Source organism: Anomaloglossus baeobatrachus, chromosome 2 (genome assembly GCF_048569485.1).
Source record: "Anomaloglossus baeobatrachus isolate aAnoBae1 chromosome 2, aAnoBae1.hap1, whole genome shotgun sequence".
NCBI lineage: Eukaryota > Metazoa > Chordata > Amphibia > Anura > Aromobatidae > Anomaloglossus > Anomaloglossus baeobatrachus.
The window spans coordinates 320729890-320748473 of NC_134354.1; the positions used below are offsets into that span (position 1 = coordinate 320729890).

At 50.2% G+C, this 18584-nt stretch overlaps 1 protein-coding gene across 1 annotated transcript in view; it reads left to right on the plus strand.

The window, feature by feature from the left end:
• The first annotated feature begins 389 nt into the window (after positions 1-389).
• Positions 390-18584, plus strand: part of TNNI1 (troponin I1, slow skeletal type) — a 1221672-nt gene continuing 1203477 nt past the window's right edge. Inside the window, exon 1 of the mRNA XM_075333870.1 lies at positions 390-431. The gene's annotated coding sequence lies outside the window, so the exon portion shown is untranslated. The remainder of the gene's footprint in view (positions 432-18584) is intronic.

Sequence of the window (18584 nt, forward strand, 5' to 3'; positions counted from 1 at the left end):
AGCGTGCCTTAAAGGGACAGCAGCCGTAGTTTCCTTCCGAGGACTGCGGTCCCCAGAACTCACGAATGGGCGCCCCCCGGCTGTCCAGGGCCCTGGCATTTGCCCAGGTATGCCGGGTGTTGACGCCGGCCCTTAGCCCAATAATCAGTAAGTTATACCCTGACCTATGGATATTGCTTAAAATTAAGGCAGTATTGCAAACATATCATCATATTTACTACAGCCTTAAAACACAGTAAACCCAGTAAAATAGCAAGGATTTATTTTTGCTGATTAGGAAATTCCTGTAGGCTAGCGCAGAAAAACAATTCCTATCTCATGTTTTCTACAATAAGAAATACAGTACTTTACGTGTATCTAATCATTTTCTTGCCCTTTTTATCTCATAGAAGAAGTCAAAGATTTCAGCTTCACGCAAACTTCTATTAAAGGTAATCTAATCCAGAATAACTTTTTTTTTTATTTGGACTTCACTGTAGTGTTGATAGAGCAAGATGGTACTAGAATTGTCCGCAAAACCTGTCAGTACCAAAAGAATGGGAAAAATTACAAAATATACAAAGGTAAAATATATCTTTGTACCGTGTTAGCCAGTAGACGTAATACATTTGAACAGCGTGCCAGGACTGGGCCCCGCCCCCGACGTGCAGCAACGTGATGAGATCAGCACCTTGCTGACGTCATCACAGTGCTGCGGGCGCCACATAGGGAACATCAGGAAGCGGTAAGCGCTCCATGAAGAAGCTGAAGAGACAGGCTTAATTAATGATGATGAGTGGGGAGGGGCAGAGGACACATAACAGGGAACATTTGTGAAGGAACACAGCTTTGTGACAGGCAGAGGGGGAGTGCTGTATTCCGAGGGAGGGGAGGAGGCAGGAGTGTGTAGTAATGGGTAGTGTATTGTGTGTGTAGTGGGTGATGAGGGTTGCATTGTATTGTGTGTGGGGGGAGGCGTAATAGGGGGGTGCATTGTATTGAGTGTGGGGAGGGGGTAATGGGGAGGTGCATTGTGTGTGTAGGAGGTGATGGGGGGTGCATTGTGTGCGTGTGTGTAGGGGGTGATGGGGGCTGCATTGTGTGTGTGTGTGTGTGTGTGTAGGGGGTGATGGGGGGTGCATTGTGTGTGTAGTGCGTGATGGGGGGGTGCATTTTGTGTGTGTGTGTGTGTGTAGGGGGCGATTGGGGGATGCATTGTATTGTGTGTGTGTGTGTGTGTGTAGGGAGTGATGGGGGTGCATTGTGTGTGTGTGTGTGTGTGTGTGTGTGTGTGGGTGGGTGATGGGTGGGTGCATTGTGTGTGTGTGTGTGTGTGTAGGGAGTAATGGGGGGTGCATTGTATGTGTGTGTGTGTGTGTGTGTGTGTGTGTGGGGTGTGATGGGGGTGCATTGTGTGTGTGTGTGTGTGTGTGTATGTGTATGTGTGTGCGTAGGGGGTGATGGGGGTTGCATTGTATTGTGTGTGGGGAGGGGTAATGGGGGATGCATTGTATTGAGTGTGGGGGGGTGATGAGGGGTGCATTGTGTGTGTGTGTGTGTGTGTGTTAAGGGGGTGATGGGGGGTGCATTGTGTGTGTAGGAGGTGATGGGGGGGTGCATTGTGTGTGTGTGTGTGTGTGTGTGTGTAGGGGGCGATTGGGGGATGCATTGTATTGTGGGTAGGGGGTGGTGGGGGGTGCATTGTGTGTGTGTGTGTGTGCGTGCGTGATTTGTGGGTGCAGTGTGTGTGTGTAGGGAGTAATGAGGGGTGCATTGTATTTGTGTGTGTGTGTAGGGGGTGATGGGGGGTGCATTGTGTGTGTGTATGTGTGTGCGTAGGGGGTGATGGGGGGTGCATGGTATTGTGTGTGTGTGTAGAGGGTGATGGGGGGTGCAGTATGTGTGTGTTTGTGTGTGTGTGGGTGTGTGGGTGATGGGTGGGTGCATTGTGTGTGTGTAGGGAGTAATGGGGGGTGCATTGTATTTGTGTGTGTGTAGGGGGTGATGTGAGGTGCATTGTGTGTGTGTGTAGGGAGTAATGGCGGGTGCATTGTATTTGTGTGTGTGTAGGGGGTGATGGGAGGGTGCATTGTATTGTGTGTTTGTGTATGGAGTAATGGGGGGTGCATTGTATTTGTGTGTGTGTGTCCGAGCTGAGTATGTGTGTGTGTGTGTGTGTGTGTCAGAGCTGTGTGTGTACGAAGCAGTACTGTGTGTGTGCATATATGTATTAGAGCAGTCTGTGCGGCCCCCGCCATAACTATATGGGTCCAACAGAGCGCTATGTCACCCATCCCAGTAATGAGTTCACCACCAGAGCTGTTTGCCACTCCAGTAACGTCTATGCCCCCTGCCCCTCCTGTAATGTATATATTGTAGCCCCCAGCCCCTCCTGTGATGTATATACAGCAGTGCTGTCAGTGTGCAGTCATGTCTATTAGTGACAGCCATCGTGAAACACAGCCACATGTCCTGAAGGAGCTGGATGGAAACAAGCGGGAGAGGTGAGTGAGGCTGCTGGCGACTTCCCCATATTAATATCTGTAAGGGCTCATACACACGTAACTGCTGAATATTCTGCAGCGATTTGACAGTACATGTGCGCGTCAAATCGCTGCAGAAACACTGCATAATGGATGCAGTTTTTCTGTACAAAAAAAGCCGATTTCATGCGCTATGGCTGCTGCCTCCACCATAGACAGAGTGGGAGCTGCATCCATAGCGCACAGAATAATTGACATGTTCATTTTATGAACGCACAGATTTGGGTCAACATTTTAGCACCCAAATCGCTGCGTTCATAAAAGCAACGTGCGCACATATCATGCACAATCTTCATAGATTGTGCAGGGGACGCAGGACGCATGCATTTACACTGCAGTGCTATACGCAGCGTAAATGCATGGAATTACGCAACATGCGCACGAGCCCTAATGCGTCTGTGTCTGCATGTATGTCAGTGTATATAACTGTGCATATATTTGTCTATTTATGTATTTTTCTGAATTTGTCTTCAAATATGTATATGTACGTATGCCTGTATGTGTATTTGCGTGTCTGTGTGTGGATGGGGTCCACTGAGACTCTTTCACCCGGAGGCCACAAAAACCTGGAGATGGCCCTGACTGCCTTAACATTGGGATCAATAAAAAATATGTAAGTAACTCTACTTTCTGTGTATATGTGACTGCTGTGAGTTATCCTAAACTGTGTCTGTATTGTAGTACTGTAAATCTGAATGTGGCAGAACAGGATAAGATAAATGTTCATTGGATTTATATCTAAATGCTACAGTTCGTGCTCTACTGTTATGGCTAAAAATGTTAACGTTATGGGGCCCCCACCAGATTTTCTGCCCAGGGGCCCCCACCAACCTTAATCTGGCCCTGCATGTAATATAGTGGACAACTCCTTCGAGTAGGGTGGTAGCATAACAAGAAGAGGACCAAATAGACCATCGGGCCTCCAAAGCCATATGGCATTGCAGGTCCTGGGAGAAGGTGAGTTCATACAGCCTACAGTTATTAACTCTATTAATCACCTCCTGGAGAGATGGGATCGCCACTCGATTCCAAAAGGCGGTAATACTTTGTCTCGCAGCAGTAAAAATAAATGAACAAGTCCATTTAATCTCTTGGGAAATCTGAAATTCCAATATTAAGGAGTGCCATAGCTGGGTCAGGAGGGAATTGAGCATGCATACATTCGGTTATTAAGGAAAAAACCTGATTCCAGAAAGATTCAACTTTTAGACAAGACCACCACACATGGGGGAGTGATCCGGTATCCCCGCATTTTTTCCAACAGAGAGGGGAATACGAAAGAGATATGAGATAGTCTCTTAGGAGAATGAAACCACCTCAGATGTATTTTTTTAAAAAAGTTATAAATGGTTAACTGATCTGCCGAGTATGTCACACCCGGATCTTGCTCCCATTTTAGCATGTATGACAGTTTCACCTGTTCCGGCGGGGAATTAAAAATATTGTATGCAATCAATAGCTCTTTAGCAAGATCTGTTTTACCAGTTATATAACGTTGGATCTCAGAAGGGGGGCTTTGTGTAGTGACGGCCGAGCAGGACGACAGGAAGCTCCTCAACTGCAAATATTGATAGAAAAAATGTTTTGGAAGGCCGAATTTTTCTCTTAAATCCTCAAATGAGCACACATGGTTACACCCTGATTCCCAACCTTTAAGGAATGCCACTGTGAGAGGAACATGTAAGGGATCGCATCTTCAAGACTTCTCAAAGAAAGTAAATGTGACCTTTCACTAATTCCTTCCACATTTGCAAATAATTTTGCATAACAGGAAGTATCTGAGAGTGCAAGCTTTGTTTAAGATATTCAACCTCTAGGAGTCTTCTAGTGGAGTGAGACTTCACAAACTCTATTTCAATCGCCACCCATTTATGATCTGAATTTGTATCCAATCAACTTTTGAGTGTATCCACTAAACAAGCCTTATAATATAATAAAAAATTAGAAATACCCATACCGCCCTCTTGTGACCTAAAGTAGAGGGTACGACTAACAATTCTTCATTCAATTGAAGAAAGGATATCTTAGATTTAGGTATGGGTAATGGAATACTGTACATCTGAAGATATATTTTAGGAAGGAGCAACATTTTGCAAGTGTGTATTCTAGCAATCCATGATAGCTCTAGAGAGGCAATCCTATACATATCAGGTTTGAGTGAAGAGATAAGGGCATTAATATTTTCATCAACTAAGTTAGAAGAGGGGTAACATAAATTTATGCCCAAGTACTTTAAACTTTTATCCACCCAGGTAAAGGATAGAGCTCTTTTCAGCCTTAAAGTAAGTTAAGCAGAGCAGTTTATTGGGAGTATTATCGATTTGGAGATGTTCAGCTTATAAAAACACACTCTGGAGAAAGAGGACAAAATGTTAAGAAGTGCCAGAAGGGATTTTTCTGGCTCCACACATAAGATGAGAACATCATCTGCGTATAGTCCTATGACATGAGAGGTCTCCCCCACTTTAATTCCTTGAATCTCAGTTGATGCACGAATAGCTTCCGCCAGAGGTTCCATAGCAAGTGCAAAGATTCCCAGAGACATGGGACACCCCTGGTGTGTGCCATTCGTGATTTTAAATGGGGCCGAAAAAACTCTGAGGCAAGCACCCTTGCAATAGGATTAGTGTACAGGACCATAATTGCTTTCCCCATTGGACCCACAATAATAAATTTCACAAGAATAGAATCTAGGTATCCCCAGTACACCCTATCAAAAGCTTTTTCAGAATCCAGAGAGAGGGGTGCACTGGGGATCCCAGGCCCCTCCAGAATATGAAGTAGATCAATTACCCTTCTGGTGCCATGTCTGGTTAGTCGACCCGGAACAAATCCCACCTGATCTGGGGATATCAGAGAAGGGAGAATTTTATTTAATCTACTAGCAAGAAGCTTAGAGTAAAGTTTAAGATCACCATTTAGAAGAGAGATGGGGCGGACGTTTTCCGGTTTAGTGGGAGATTTGTTGGGTTTAGGAATCGTAGAAATAGTAGCTTCCAAGAAAGACGTAGATATGCCACCCTTAACCTGTCAGGAGGAAAAGAGCCAAAGTAAAAAAGGAGCCGGAGAGGGACCAAACATTTTGTAGTATTCGTTGAGCAAACCATCAGGACCAGGGGCTGATTGTGTTTTAGCAGATTTTATCATGGACATTACTTCAATAGAGAAGAGGGAGTTAAGGTCTTGGAGTTCCATATGTGAAAAGACAGGAAGATTAACAGAGTCCAGGAAATTTTGGATGTTTTGAGAGGATGGTTGAGGAACTAAAGTGTGCCGCCCCCATGCCAGCAGCTGAGCTGCTCGGGTCTGGATCCGCAGTGTAGCTCGAGGGATTCTACCGGACCCGGGGGTCTCATGGACACTTCAAATAAAGGGGACATATTTGTACGGGATTTGCCGTATACTGTCTGTGACGCCACCCATGGTGTATGGTGAAGTGTAGCACCACCGCTGCTGTTATGGGGTACCCCGGGGGCGATGTGATGGCAGCTTGATGTTAACCCCTCCGTGGGTAGGGATGGATGCCACGGGCCCAATGTCTCTGTGCTAGGGGTGATGATGGCAGGGGCCGGCGCGCCCGCTCAGACCGGGGTTTATTAGTTTACTCACAATTAAAGATTTCAGACGAGTCCACTGGTAAAACAGGGTGATGGTGGCCATCCACTGCGGTTGGGTGTATTCAGGTCCCACGCCCGGGGTGGCAGTCTATATCACTTCTCCCTGCACTGTTGTGAGTTCTCTTTGGGCTCTCCTGTATGGAATACGGAAGCCCGTTCCCAGAACTACGGGTGGGGTCATGCCCGCCGATGCTGGCACTTGGGATCTATCGGGCTCTTGCGGATGCCCTATCCCCCGCGGTAAGCTGTTGTCTGCTTTTGGGACTTTTGTTGGGACAGGACCTATAATCCTGCCCTCAATTGGTTAATTAGCTAGGCCGTTGGTTCCGGTCCTGGCTTCAGGGTCCAAGTACCCCCTTTGTGCACGGTTTCCGGGTCGGTTCTCCGGTGTCGGTACCGGCGGGCTCCAACCCTGTCCCGGTACACCACGGATCTCCGGCAGCCGTCTTCCCGTCTCCTGCAGACACAAACCACCATCTGCCACCTAGCCAGCATGCCGGGGCTCCAACCCCGACGCCTTTGCTCACTGAACTTGAGCTTCACCTCCTCTGACTGCTCTCTCTCCTCTCACTCCTCAACTTCTCTCAGGCTCTAACTTGAACTTGAACTGAGCTTTTTCCCGCCCCGGGTTCTCTAGACCCCTAGGTGGGCATTTCTCATCCGCCTGGTCCGGCCCTCTGGTGTGTCTGTCCTACCCTAAGGGGGGGGGGTTAGGGTTTCAGGTCGGCTGGTTTAGTAACCCTTTGTAGATAGGTGTTGTGCGGGGGCCTAGACTGTGTGACTACCTGGTTTGCCAGGGCATCACATTCCCCCTTGGTTGAATAAAGACCATTCGCGGGCTGTCCGACCACCACCATTTATTAAACAGGAACTGTAAAATAGAAAAAGGTAACATGTAAACAAATGAACATTTTTCTTCACTTTATGGGAGGCACATATCTTGAACGTTGCAAATGGAACGGGACGGAACGGGCCACCTTCTCATTGCACCCACCCAAAACAACCTGTTACCTGGTGCCACCGCTAAGCACTGGTGCGCACCCCTTTGCCCAAGTCCAGGAACGGGTCCGGGTGACGTTCACACGGGCCAGGTAAAAAGTTCCTTACCCCACAGTCCTTGTCACCGGCCCCAAGTCCGGGGACCCCTGGCCTGGAGGTTAGCCGCCGGTTGCAGTGGTGACAGGGCATCGGCCTACTCCACCGCAGGCCCTTCCAGAGACTGTGGCGAACAACAAGAATGTGGATGGGGGTATTTGCAAGGCCCAAAGGTTTTTGGGTTGGCTTGCCAGTTCTCAGCCGTGGTTCATTAAAACTGTAAAACCCCAACGGGGTTAACTGGGGTAGCCGGGAACCGCTACCTTTTACTCATCATCCTGGCTTGGAAATGGCGGAGAGGGGTGGAGGTGCAACTGATCACCAGCTTTCACCCACCTCTTCACATCGAGGATGAACCACCCCCTGTGCAATGCTGGGTATATGAGACCAACTCTCCGGGCTCCAGGTCTCGATCCGGATAGCCAGTAGGTAGGTGTGGAACCACATCTCTACGGGAGACGAATATCTCGGCCTACAGGCCCAGCTCGTATATAAAACCCTATCCCTTTTGGGGGTTAAAATGCCGCATCTGTCCTTGATAAGTAGGGCCCCGCACCCGGAAGGTGGCCTGTCGGAGGTTGTCCTTTTCCCGATATGCTCGGTTGAGCACTTCGGCCTTCCGCTTCTCTCGGACCGCGATCTAGGTCTTCAGCTGCTTCCGCTGCCGCTCCCAATACGGGGCACTGGTTCCGTGCTCCGCCTCCACCTGCACAGGGGTTTGGATCATGCGGACGCCCTCACTGCTGGTTATGACTGGCCTCACATGAAGTAGAGGGCTCCACGGATCCGCAGCCTGCTCTGCTGACCTGCAGGTGCATCCCGGCTGCGCCTCAGTCGGGATCGGGTGCTGGGGAACAGTCGGAGTCTCTGCTGGTGCTGACTTCCGGTCGTGCGTCGCCTCTGTTGCGGCCGGGCGGATTGCCGGGGCCGACGTCATCGAGCGCGCTGCTATCTTCGGGACCGGGGATGATGTCATCTTTGGCGCAGCCAGGCTCGGGGCCGGAGGGGATGTCTTCCGGGCTCTGGTCTGGCGGGGGGCTGATACGGGTGCCGGAGCAGTGGTGTGCGCATGGCCTGAGGGCTCCGTTGCCGGGTCCTCGCGGGCAGATGGAACGGGTTCCGCTGCCGTGGCTTGGGGCAGCGGACCGATTAGGTCACTAACTGCAGGTATGGGCAGCGAGGGAGGCACATGGAGGACGGGGGCAGACCGAGCTCCTCAGCCTGGTGGGCCGGTTCCGGTGGAACATAGGGGCGTGGGTCGCTTACCCGCTCCTCCGAGGCCATCTCCTCTTCGTGCGCTCGGATGGCTGCAGCCAGATCCCTCATCTCGGCCGTCCATCTTGCCAGCATATAGTTGGCCTGGGTCTGGATCCTGCGGCACATCTTCGCAGTCTGGGCTTCCACCCATTCAGCAGTCCCGGGAGCTGGTTCCTCCACGCTCGGGTCGCCAGACCTGGCAGACATCCTCTCTAGATGGTGTCCAGGAACCAAAGATGGCAGAGTCCTGGTGTCCCTGCCTCTTATCTCCTCGAATCACATGCCGCAACTCTCGCCCACCCCCCTGGTTTTTCAGGAGCAGACCTTTTTCGTATCTCTCTGTTTCGTTTTCCGCCCTCAGGGTCACTTCCTTCAGGCCCTTCTTCCCAGGAGGCGGAGCTTCAACTTCGCTCCCTTTCTTGGGGACGAAGACGCTGGGTTGTCGTTTTTCGCGCCCAAAAATGGCAGCAAAATGGCGACTTTTGAAAAATTGTTGCAGTGGAACACCGCTGACAGTCTAGAACAAGGTGCACTTCCACAGGTAGATGGATGGGTTACAATCCTGTTCGTGACGCCAAGTTTTGAGGTGTGCCGCCCCTGTGCCAGCAGCCGAGCTGCTCTGGTCCGGATCCGCAGTGTGGCTCGAGGGATTCTACCGGACCTGGGGGTCTCGCAGACACTTCAAATAAAGGGGACGCATTTGTACGGGATTTTCCGTATACTGTCTGTGACGCCACCCACGGTGAATGGTGAAGTGTAGCACCACCGCTGCTGTTGTGGGGTACCCCGGGGGCGATGTGATGGCAGCTTGATGTTAACCCCTCTCTGGGTAGAGATGGATGCCCCGGGGCCCAATGTCTCTGTGCTAGGGGTGATGATGGCAGGGGCCGGCGCGCCTGCTTAGACCGGGGGTTATTAGTTTACTCACAATTAAAGAATTTAGACGAGGCCACTGGTAAACCAGGGTGATGGTGGCCGGCCGCCGCGGCCGGGTGTATTCAGGTCCCACGCCCGGGGTGGCGGTCTGTATCACTTCTCCCTGCACTGTTGTGAGTTCTCTTTTTGGGCTCTCCGATATGGAACACAAAAGCCCGCTCCCAGAACTACGGGTGGGAGCCATGCCCGCTGACGCTGGCTCTTGGGATCTACTGGGCCCTGGCGGATGCCCTATCCCTCGCAGTGAGCTGTTGTCTGCTTTTGGGACTTTTGTTGGGACAGGACCTATAATCCTGCCCTCAATTGGTTAATTAGCTAGGCCGTTGGCTCCGGTCCTGGCTTCAGGGTCCAAGTACCTCCTTTGTGCATGGTTTCTGGGTCGGTTCTCCGGTGTCGGTACTGGCAGGCTCCAACCCTGTCCCGGTCCACCGCGGATCTCCGGCAGCCGTCTTCCCGTCTCCTGCAGACACGGACCATCGTTTGCCACCTAGCTAGCACGCCGGGGCTCCAACCCCAACTTGAGCTTCACCTCCTCTGAATGCTCTCTCTCCTCTCACTCCTCAAGTCCTCACAGACTCTAACTTGAACTTGAACTGAGCTTTTTCCCACCCCGGGTTCTCTAGACCCCTAGGTGGGCGTTTCTCATCCGCCTAGTCCGGCCCACTGGTGTGTCTGTCCTACCCTAAGGGGGGTGGCTAGGGTTTCAGGTCGGCTAATGTAACCCTTTGTGGGAAGGTATTGTGCGGGGGTCTAGACTGTGTGACTACGTGGTGTGCCAGGGCGTCACAAAAGCGTCCGAAGACAGGTTACATGATTTTGAATAGTAAGTGCAATACAATGTAATATTGTGGTACCGTGTTAGCCAGCCAGAAAAATCAATTGAAATACTATGTCCCATGATTGACAAAAGTATTTTAGGAGTGATACCTTAAAAGAATTTCAGAAGTGATCTGAACAGACCACTTGCAAATCATCTGCATTTCTAACAAAAACATTAGTTTGATTTCCTTAGCTTATCTTTATTGTCTCAATAATTAATTTGTAATTAATAGGGATGAGTGAATATATTCGCCACCATTTGGTATCCGGCGGATAATGGGGTATTCAAGGTATTCCCTATATGACGGCTAATATGGTATTTGCTCCGATACTTTCATTTTCGTTTCTGGACTTCCTGGTGCCTTTTTCCAGCCAATGAACACATCTGACATTGCTTGCCCTCACAGTGACGCCGCAGCCATCTTTGTTGTGGTGTTACTGTGATTGACTTGGCCGCACAGCGTCATAGGGGCTACATAAGGCAGCTGCCATTTTGTGTGCATGAATTCATTCCTGAGCTGCCGGTGTAGCGAGACTGTACTGTGTGCGGTACAGCGTTTTTCCAGCCAACTAATACTAGTCCTTCTAAGGGCTGACACTATTTAGCATTACCTTTTAGTGACTGTGTAAATCATAGAAACAGGTATAGGGGCAGTGCAGTTCGTTCTATGAGATAGTGTTCCTGCTGCAGAATCCAAAATAGTCCTTATAAGGGCTGAAGATATTTAGCATTAGCTGTTAGGGACTGTGTTAATCATAGAAACAGGTATAGGGACAGTGCAGTTTGTCAGTTTGTTGTAAGAGATAGTGTTCCTGCTGCAGAATCCAAAATAGTCCTTTTAAGGGCTGAAGACAGTGTCCACTGTGCTAGCATCTGTTTAAATCATATAACTGCTGCAAAAAAAAAAAAAATATTCTTATTAGTGCTGCATATGGTCTGTCACTGCAGTGTGTTATAGGGACAGCTTAATGACAGGCAGGGAGAGATTTAAAGCTATCCTGACATCTGCTACTAATAATCAACAATCTCAGCACTGCTACATCCTTTGTGTATGTTATACTAGCAGCAGGTATTACAGCGTGCAAAAAAAGGTCCCAAAATTGTAAAAACAAAGGGTTCAGGTGTAGTGTACTGCCTGACAGCTACCATCTCAATTCACAGTCTCAGTGTTACCAAATTTTTATTAATACTAGGTGTCAGTGGCATAACTTCTGCCTCAAGGCCAGTACCTTTCTACAAGCAACCTAGCATACTTTTGGGGGCTTCATATCTTACAGAACCTACCTAGTAGCTTGCTGCAACTCACACATAGTCTCAGTGTTACCCAATTTTTATTAATACTTGGTGTCAAACTCACAAATTCTGCTTCAAGGCCAGTACCTTCCTACAAGCGACCTAGCATACTTTTGGGGGATTCATATCTTAAAGAACCTACCTAGTGGCTTGCTGCAACTAACACACAGTCTCAATGTTACCCAATTTTTATTAATACTTGTTGTCAGGGTCACAACTTCTGTTTCAAGGCCAATACCTTCATACGCGAAACCTAGCATAATTTTGGGGACTTCATATCTTACAGAACCTACCTAGTGGCTTGCTGCAACTAACACACAGTCTCAGTGTTACCCAATTTGTATTAATACTTGTTGTCAGGGTCAGAACTTTTACATCAAGGCCAGAACCTTCCTAGCAACAAGCTAGCATATTTTGGGGGGCTTCATATGTAACGCCCTGGCAAAACCAGGAGTCACACAGTTGATGCCCCCGCACAACACCGCTCCCACACAGGGTTAAACCAGCCGACAAAACCCTAGTCACCCCCCAGAGAAGGACAGGCACATCAGTGGGCGGGACCAGATGGAAGGAAAATGCCCACCTAGGGGTCTGGAGAGCCCGGGGCGGGAAAAACAGACAGTCAAGTTGAACAGTGAAGTCTGATAGTCAACTTCAGTGGAGTGAGGAGTTGAAGTGTGGAAGCTGACAGGTGTCAGGGCCGGAGCCCTGACACATTGGCTAGGTGGCAGTCGGTGGTCAACACCAGCAGGAGATGGGAAGAGGGCTCGGCAAATCTGAGGTGGACCGGGGCAGGGTTGTAGCCCGCCGGTACCAACACCGGAGAACCGACCTGGAAACTGTGCACACCAGGAGGTACTCGGACACTGAAGCCAGGACCGGCACCGACGGCTTGGCTAATTGACCGATTGAGGGCAGGATTCCAGGTCCTATCCCAACCTAAGTCCCGAAAAGTAGACAACCACCCACAGAGAGGGATAGGGCATCCGCCAGGGCCCGGTAGAGCCCACTGGTCAGCGTCTGACGGGCACGGCTCCCAACCAGAGGACCGGGAGCAGACTCCTGCGTTACACACCGGGAAGTCTACACCACAAAATACAAAGTGCAGAGGAAGGGGGTAGTGACCACCAACCTGGGTGTGGGACCAGATACACCCGTCTGCGGCAGCCGGCCACCATCACCTTGGTTTACCAAAAGACTTGTGTGATTAATTCAATCGTGAGTAACTTCCCCGGCCTGGCCGGGTGCGCCGGCTCCTGCCGCTATCATCCCCTGAGACATTGGGCCCTGGGGCATCCATCCCTGCCCATGGAGGGGTTAACATCCAGCTCCCGACCCATCGCCCCTGGGAGCCCCACAACAGCAGCGGTGGTGCTACATCTCACCACACACCGTGGGTGGCGTCACACACAGTTTTCAACAATCCCCGTACAAATACGTCCCCCTTTTATTCGGAGTGTCCGCGTGACCCCCGGGTCCGGTAGAGTCCCTCCAGCCATACCGTATATCCAGATCCGAGCCGCAAGGCTGCTGGCATGGGGGCAGCACACCTCGAAACTTGGCGTCACGAACAGGATTCCTACCGATTCACCTGTTTGGTGAAAGTGCGCCTTCTTTTGGACTGTCAGCGGTGCTCCTCTGTAAAATTTTTGAAAATCACTATTTTAGCCACCATTTTTATGTGCGAAAAATGTCAACCCCATGTCTTCTTCCCCGAGAAAGGGCGCGAAGTTGAAGCCCCGCTCCCTGGGAACAAGGCCGGAAGGGAAACACGGAGGCCGAAAACGAAACTAACAAGCCACGTTAGAGACCGCTCTCGAAGAGCCAATGGGCAGCAGCGGGAAGATGTCCATGCCCAATGATGATGGTGGGGCAGCGCCCACCGCTGGAGCGGTTGCGCCCGCGAACGCAGCGGTTGCCGAAGAAGCCGCGGCTCCCGCTCCGGTCGCAGGAGCGGCGAGGCCTATGGTACCGGCAGTCACCCAAGTTATGCCAATCACCTTACCTTATGTGCCCAGCGCTGCCTGGTTGCCGCAGTATGATGGGCGACCCGATGGCCTGCAGGTATTCAAGAAGAAAATATGCACTGTTCTTAATATATACGCCATGACCGGCAAACAGCGCGCATCGGTGGTGTTGGGGCAGCTGACCAGCGCCGCTGAGCAGAAGGTGGAGACTTGGGCTGACACCGACAGGCCCTCAGTAACCGCCATTTTTGACAAATTGCAAGTTGCCTTCGAAACCTACATGGAAGCGGAGTTGCGGATGCAGTTTTACCATTGCCGAAGGCGTCCTAAGGACAGCATCTGGGACTACACCTTGAGGCTGCAGACTGCTTTGCGTACACTGAGACAGATGGACTCTATCCCCGAGATTGAGAGCAACAAGATGCTAGTGGAGCAGTTGTTGCAGGGGCTGGGGTTCGCTGAAGACCGCAAACAGCTGCAGCTGTGCGCCCTGGAGCATCCGGACTTAGACTTTGCGGTCCTAAAGGACCAGGCCATTAAGGCCTTACAAATATCTGAAACTGGGGCCCCTGAACCGCCGGCATGGCCGGCTGACACTGCTCCTGTCTCAGTAGCACCTCCCTTATTATCCCTACCAGCACCTCCAGTCGTGTCTGGGGCTCCTGAGGACCTCTCATCACAAGTACAGCGCCTAAGCCAGAATGTAGCCAGGATCCTTGCAACCCTCCAGCTACGGCCGAAGGCCAAGCCAGCCGAGAAGATCCAGCTCACCAACAGCCCCGAGAACATCCCCTGGATGCACAGGAGAAGGACAACAAGAACAACCGGTATGGACAGCCCGTTTGCTATAAGTGCAACAAGACTGGTTACTATTCCCGCCGGTGTCCTTTAAACGAGCAACCCCTGGGGACAAGGGCCAATCCTCAGGAATAGATTCTCAAGGCCCAGCTGACTGGCGTGATCGGTATGTCGGAGGTCGCCCTATTATCTCCCTTGCTGTAGAAAGTATCTCGATGTCCGCCCTTCTAGACACTGGCTCGCAGGTAACGACTGTGCCTTATGTACTATACAAACGTTACTGATCTGACACTGAACTCACTTCACCTGATGCCGTCTTGACCATCATTGCCGCTAATGGACTTTCTATTACCCAAATAGGGTTTAAGGAAGTAACTTTAAAAGTGGGGCGAGTGGAGCTGAAGAAGCAAGGACTCATTGTGGTGCAGAATGACCCTAGTGTTCGCAACCCAAAAATGGTCCTAGGGACAAATGTGATTGAGAACTGCATGGGAGAGGTACTGCATTTGCTACAGCAACTGTCTGCCACAGCAAGAGCGGGCCGGCAGAGGGCTCTGCAATGAGAAATTCGTGCCCTCCTGCAGCGGCAACAGGTGAACGTGTCAGGTGGAAAGATTTGCAGTGTGCGAGTGATGGATGTAGCGCCTCTAGTGGTGCTTCTGCGGAGTGAAATGATGATCTGGTGCAGGGCAGCAGTAGGTCCTAGAGGACAGGATTACACAGCAGTGGTGGAGCCTCTGCCTACGGAGCACTTGCCCACAGTAATGGCAGCCAGGTGGGTGATTGATGTCCGGAAGGGGAGAGTGCCCGTGAGAGTGATGAATTGCGGAGAGGAAGAGGTTAGGCTACCCCGCTATGCCACAAACTCTTTACAGTAGACACTGATGCCATCCAGGTAGCAACCTCCATGGTCACCGCATCACAGTCAGACAGTGACAGTCCACCGAAGCAGTTAGAGGAGTGGTGTTGAGAGTTACACGTGGGCACTGACTCCACACCCGCACATTACAAGGGAGGGCTGTACAGAGTAGTGCATGAGTATGAGCAGGTATTCAGGAACACCCGCTAGATTTTGGAAGAATTAAGGGGGTCCAACACCACATCCCTACCGGTACACATCCACCCATCAAAGAAAGGTATAGGCCGATTCCACCTGCGCATTACCAGTGTGCCAAGGACATGTTGAGGAACATGAAGGAGGCAGGGGTCATCCGTGATAGCTGTAGTCCCTGGGCAGCTGCGTTAGTTTTGGTGAAGAAAAAGGATGGCACCATGAGGATGTGTGTGGATTACCACTCTCACGAGCAGGGTTGCCTTTTTTTTCCCTTTAAATATTGTATCTTGTATAATTGTTACTTGTTTGTATATGTTTATGTATATGATATGTATATATATATGAGCCTCCTGAATTGTAAAGCGCTGTGGAATATGTTGGTGCTATAGAAATAATTATTATTATTATTATTATTACCGGAAGATTAACCAGATAACGCACAAGGACGCCTATCCCCTCCCTCGTATTGAATAATCGTTGGCTGCACTAAAAACAGCAAACTATTTATCTACGCTTGACCTTACCAGTGGCTATTGGTAGGTGTTGGTCGCGGAAGAGGACCGGGAGAAAACTGCTTTCACGAGTTCAACAGCATGCCTTTTGGGCTGTGTAATGCCCCAGGAACCTTCCAACGGCTAATGGAGTGCTGTTTGGGACACTGCAATTTCAAAACCATCCTGCTCTATCTAGATGACGTCATTGTCTATTCCAAGATGTACAAGGCCCATTTGGAGCACCTTGCCGAGGTGTTCGAAGCTCCCTCCAGGTACGGGATGAAACTGAAGCCCTCCAAGTGCCATTTGCTGAAGCCTAAAGTACAGTACCTCGGCATGTGGTGAGTGCCGAAGGTGTGGCGCTGGATCCAGAGAAACTTACAGCCATCCAGGGCTGGCCAAGGCCCACCACAATCAAGGAGGTGAGACAGTTCCTGGGCCTGATGGGCTATTACCGTCGCTTCATCAAAGGTTATACCAAGATGGCTGCCCCTATGCAGGACCTCATGATGGGGCAAACTAAAAATGACAAGACTCCCGGCTCCCCGTTCACCTGGGGTGAAGAACAGGAGAAGTCCTTTCAGCAGCTGAAGTCAGTTTTGACTGGAGAAGAATTCCTAGCCTACCCCGACTATGGCCTCCCGTTCATTCTGAACACAGACGCCAGTAATGAAGGTCTGGGAGCTGTCCTGTCCCAGAAGCAGGATGGCAAAGTAAAGGTTATTGCTTTTGCAAGCAGAAAACTTCGGCCAATGGAGAGGAATCCTGAGAATTATAGCTCCTTTAAATTGGAATTCCTAGCCCTTGTCTGGGCGATAACTGAACGGTTTAAGCATTACCTCGCTTCCACGAAGATTACTGCCTACACCGATAATAACCCTCTAACTCACCTGGATACGGCGAAGCTGGGGGCTCTGGAACAGCGATGGGTGGCTCGGTTGGCGAATTATGACTTTACCATCAAGTACAGAGCCAGCCGTAAGAACACCAATGCAGATGCGCTGTCTCGGATGCCGCACCTGCCTGATGAAGGGCTTGATGAAAATGAGTTAGAAGAACTTGAGCTGCCTGCATTCCATCAACCGGACAGTGCGAAAGACCCCAAGCCATATAGTGGCCAGCAAGAGCAGCCTTCAACCCCTTGCCCCACCATGGGTGGCAGGGGGCCCAAGATGAAGACTCTGCAATTCGGCTAGTCAAGACGCTAATCTCCCAGGACCATTCCAGGATGGAGCCCAACTCGCCCACAGAAGCACAGCGGCTGTGGAACGAAAGGGACCGTTTGTACCTGCGCCAGGGCAAATTGTACAGAGGGCTGATTAATCTTAAGACGCATGAGAAGGTCTGTCAGATTGTGGTGCCGCAAGCGTATGTGCCTGTGGTTTTGAAAGCTTACCATGATGGAGCAGGACACTTCGGCTGGAAGAATTTAGAGATGGTGCTGAGGGAAAATTTTCTACTGGATCGGATTGAGAGAGTCTATCGAGGCATGGTGTAGGGATTGTGGTCCCTATGTGCTAAGAAGAAGGGATGGAACCAGCCAGAAAGCCCCGTTGCAGCCAATTATCATTCACCAGCTACTGGAACTTGACGCTTTGGACCACGTCAAGCTTTCGCCGAGCCGGAGCGGCTACACCTACGCCCTCACCATTGTAGATCACTACTCTAGGTTCATGGTGGTGGTACATGGTTCATGGTGTCAAGGATCTAACGGCTCGCACTGCAGCTAAGGTCTTTCAATCATACTTCTGCCGGCCGCATGGTTACCCGGAGAGGGTGCTCACTAGAGTTGAGCGCGGTTTGTGGTTCGTGGTTCTCCAGTTCGCAGTTCGAGTGATTTTGGGGGGTGTTCTAGATAGAACTAGAACTCGAGCTTTTTGCTAAAAGTTTGGCAGCTCGAGTTACGTTCAAGAACGGTTCAATCACTATAAACGTGGCTTTTCACAGTAAGGCTATGTACACATGTTGCTATCTGCATGCGTCCCCAGCATAATCCCTCTCTCTTTCCTACTCACCAATCACGGGCATCTCGCTCCCCGGCTGTAACAAATCTGCAGCGTCTTTTCCTCTTTAGAAAATCGCTGCCGCTTCATTAGTCAATTAGTTATTCTGTGCTTTCCCCGCCCACCGGCGCTTATGATGAGGAGGCTGGTATTGTCTGGATGGAGAGTGCCACGGTATGGGGAGCCCACCACCCTAACAATATTACCCTGCAGCTGCCCAGAATTGCCACATCCATTAGGTGCAACAGTCCTGCGGGACTCTACCCGACTCATCCCGAATTGCCCTGGTGCGCTGGCATTTGGGGTAATAATGAGTTTAATCATGGCAGGCGTCTCCCCAAGATACTGTCCATGATTAAACTGTAAGTGAAAGTAAAGAAATACACACACCGAAAAATCCTTTACAGTATTTGGAATAAAAGACAAAAAAACAACCCTGGTTCACCCCTTTATTAATCCCAAAAATACCCCTCCAGGTCCGAAGTAATCCACACGACAAGGTCAGCTCTGCTCTCTCAGGATGTAGTGGCTCCGTAGCAATGAAGTGACTCACGCAGTTAGCAGAGACTTCAGTCAGCACAGCAGGCTTCAAGATTAGAATCTGCCTATTTCTATTGTAAGAAGCAATACACTAGTGGATAAAGTGCCCACCTAAGAAGCATAATGTTGGGAGTTCTAGTCCTGGTAAAGAATTTTTTTTTTATTTTTTTTATAATTTTAAATTAAAA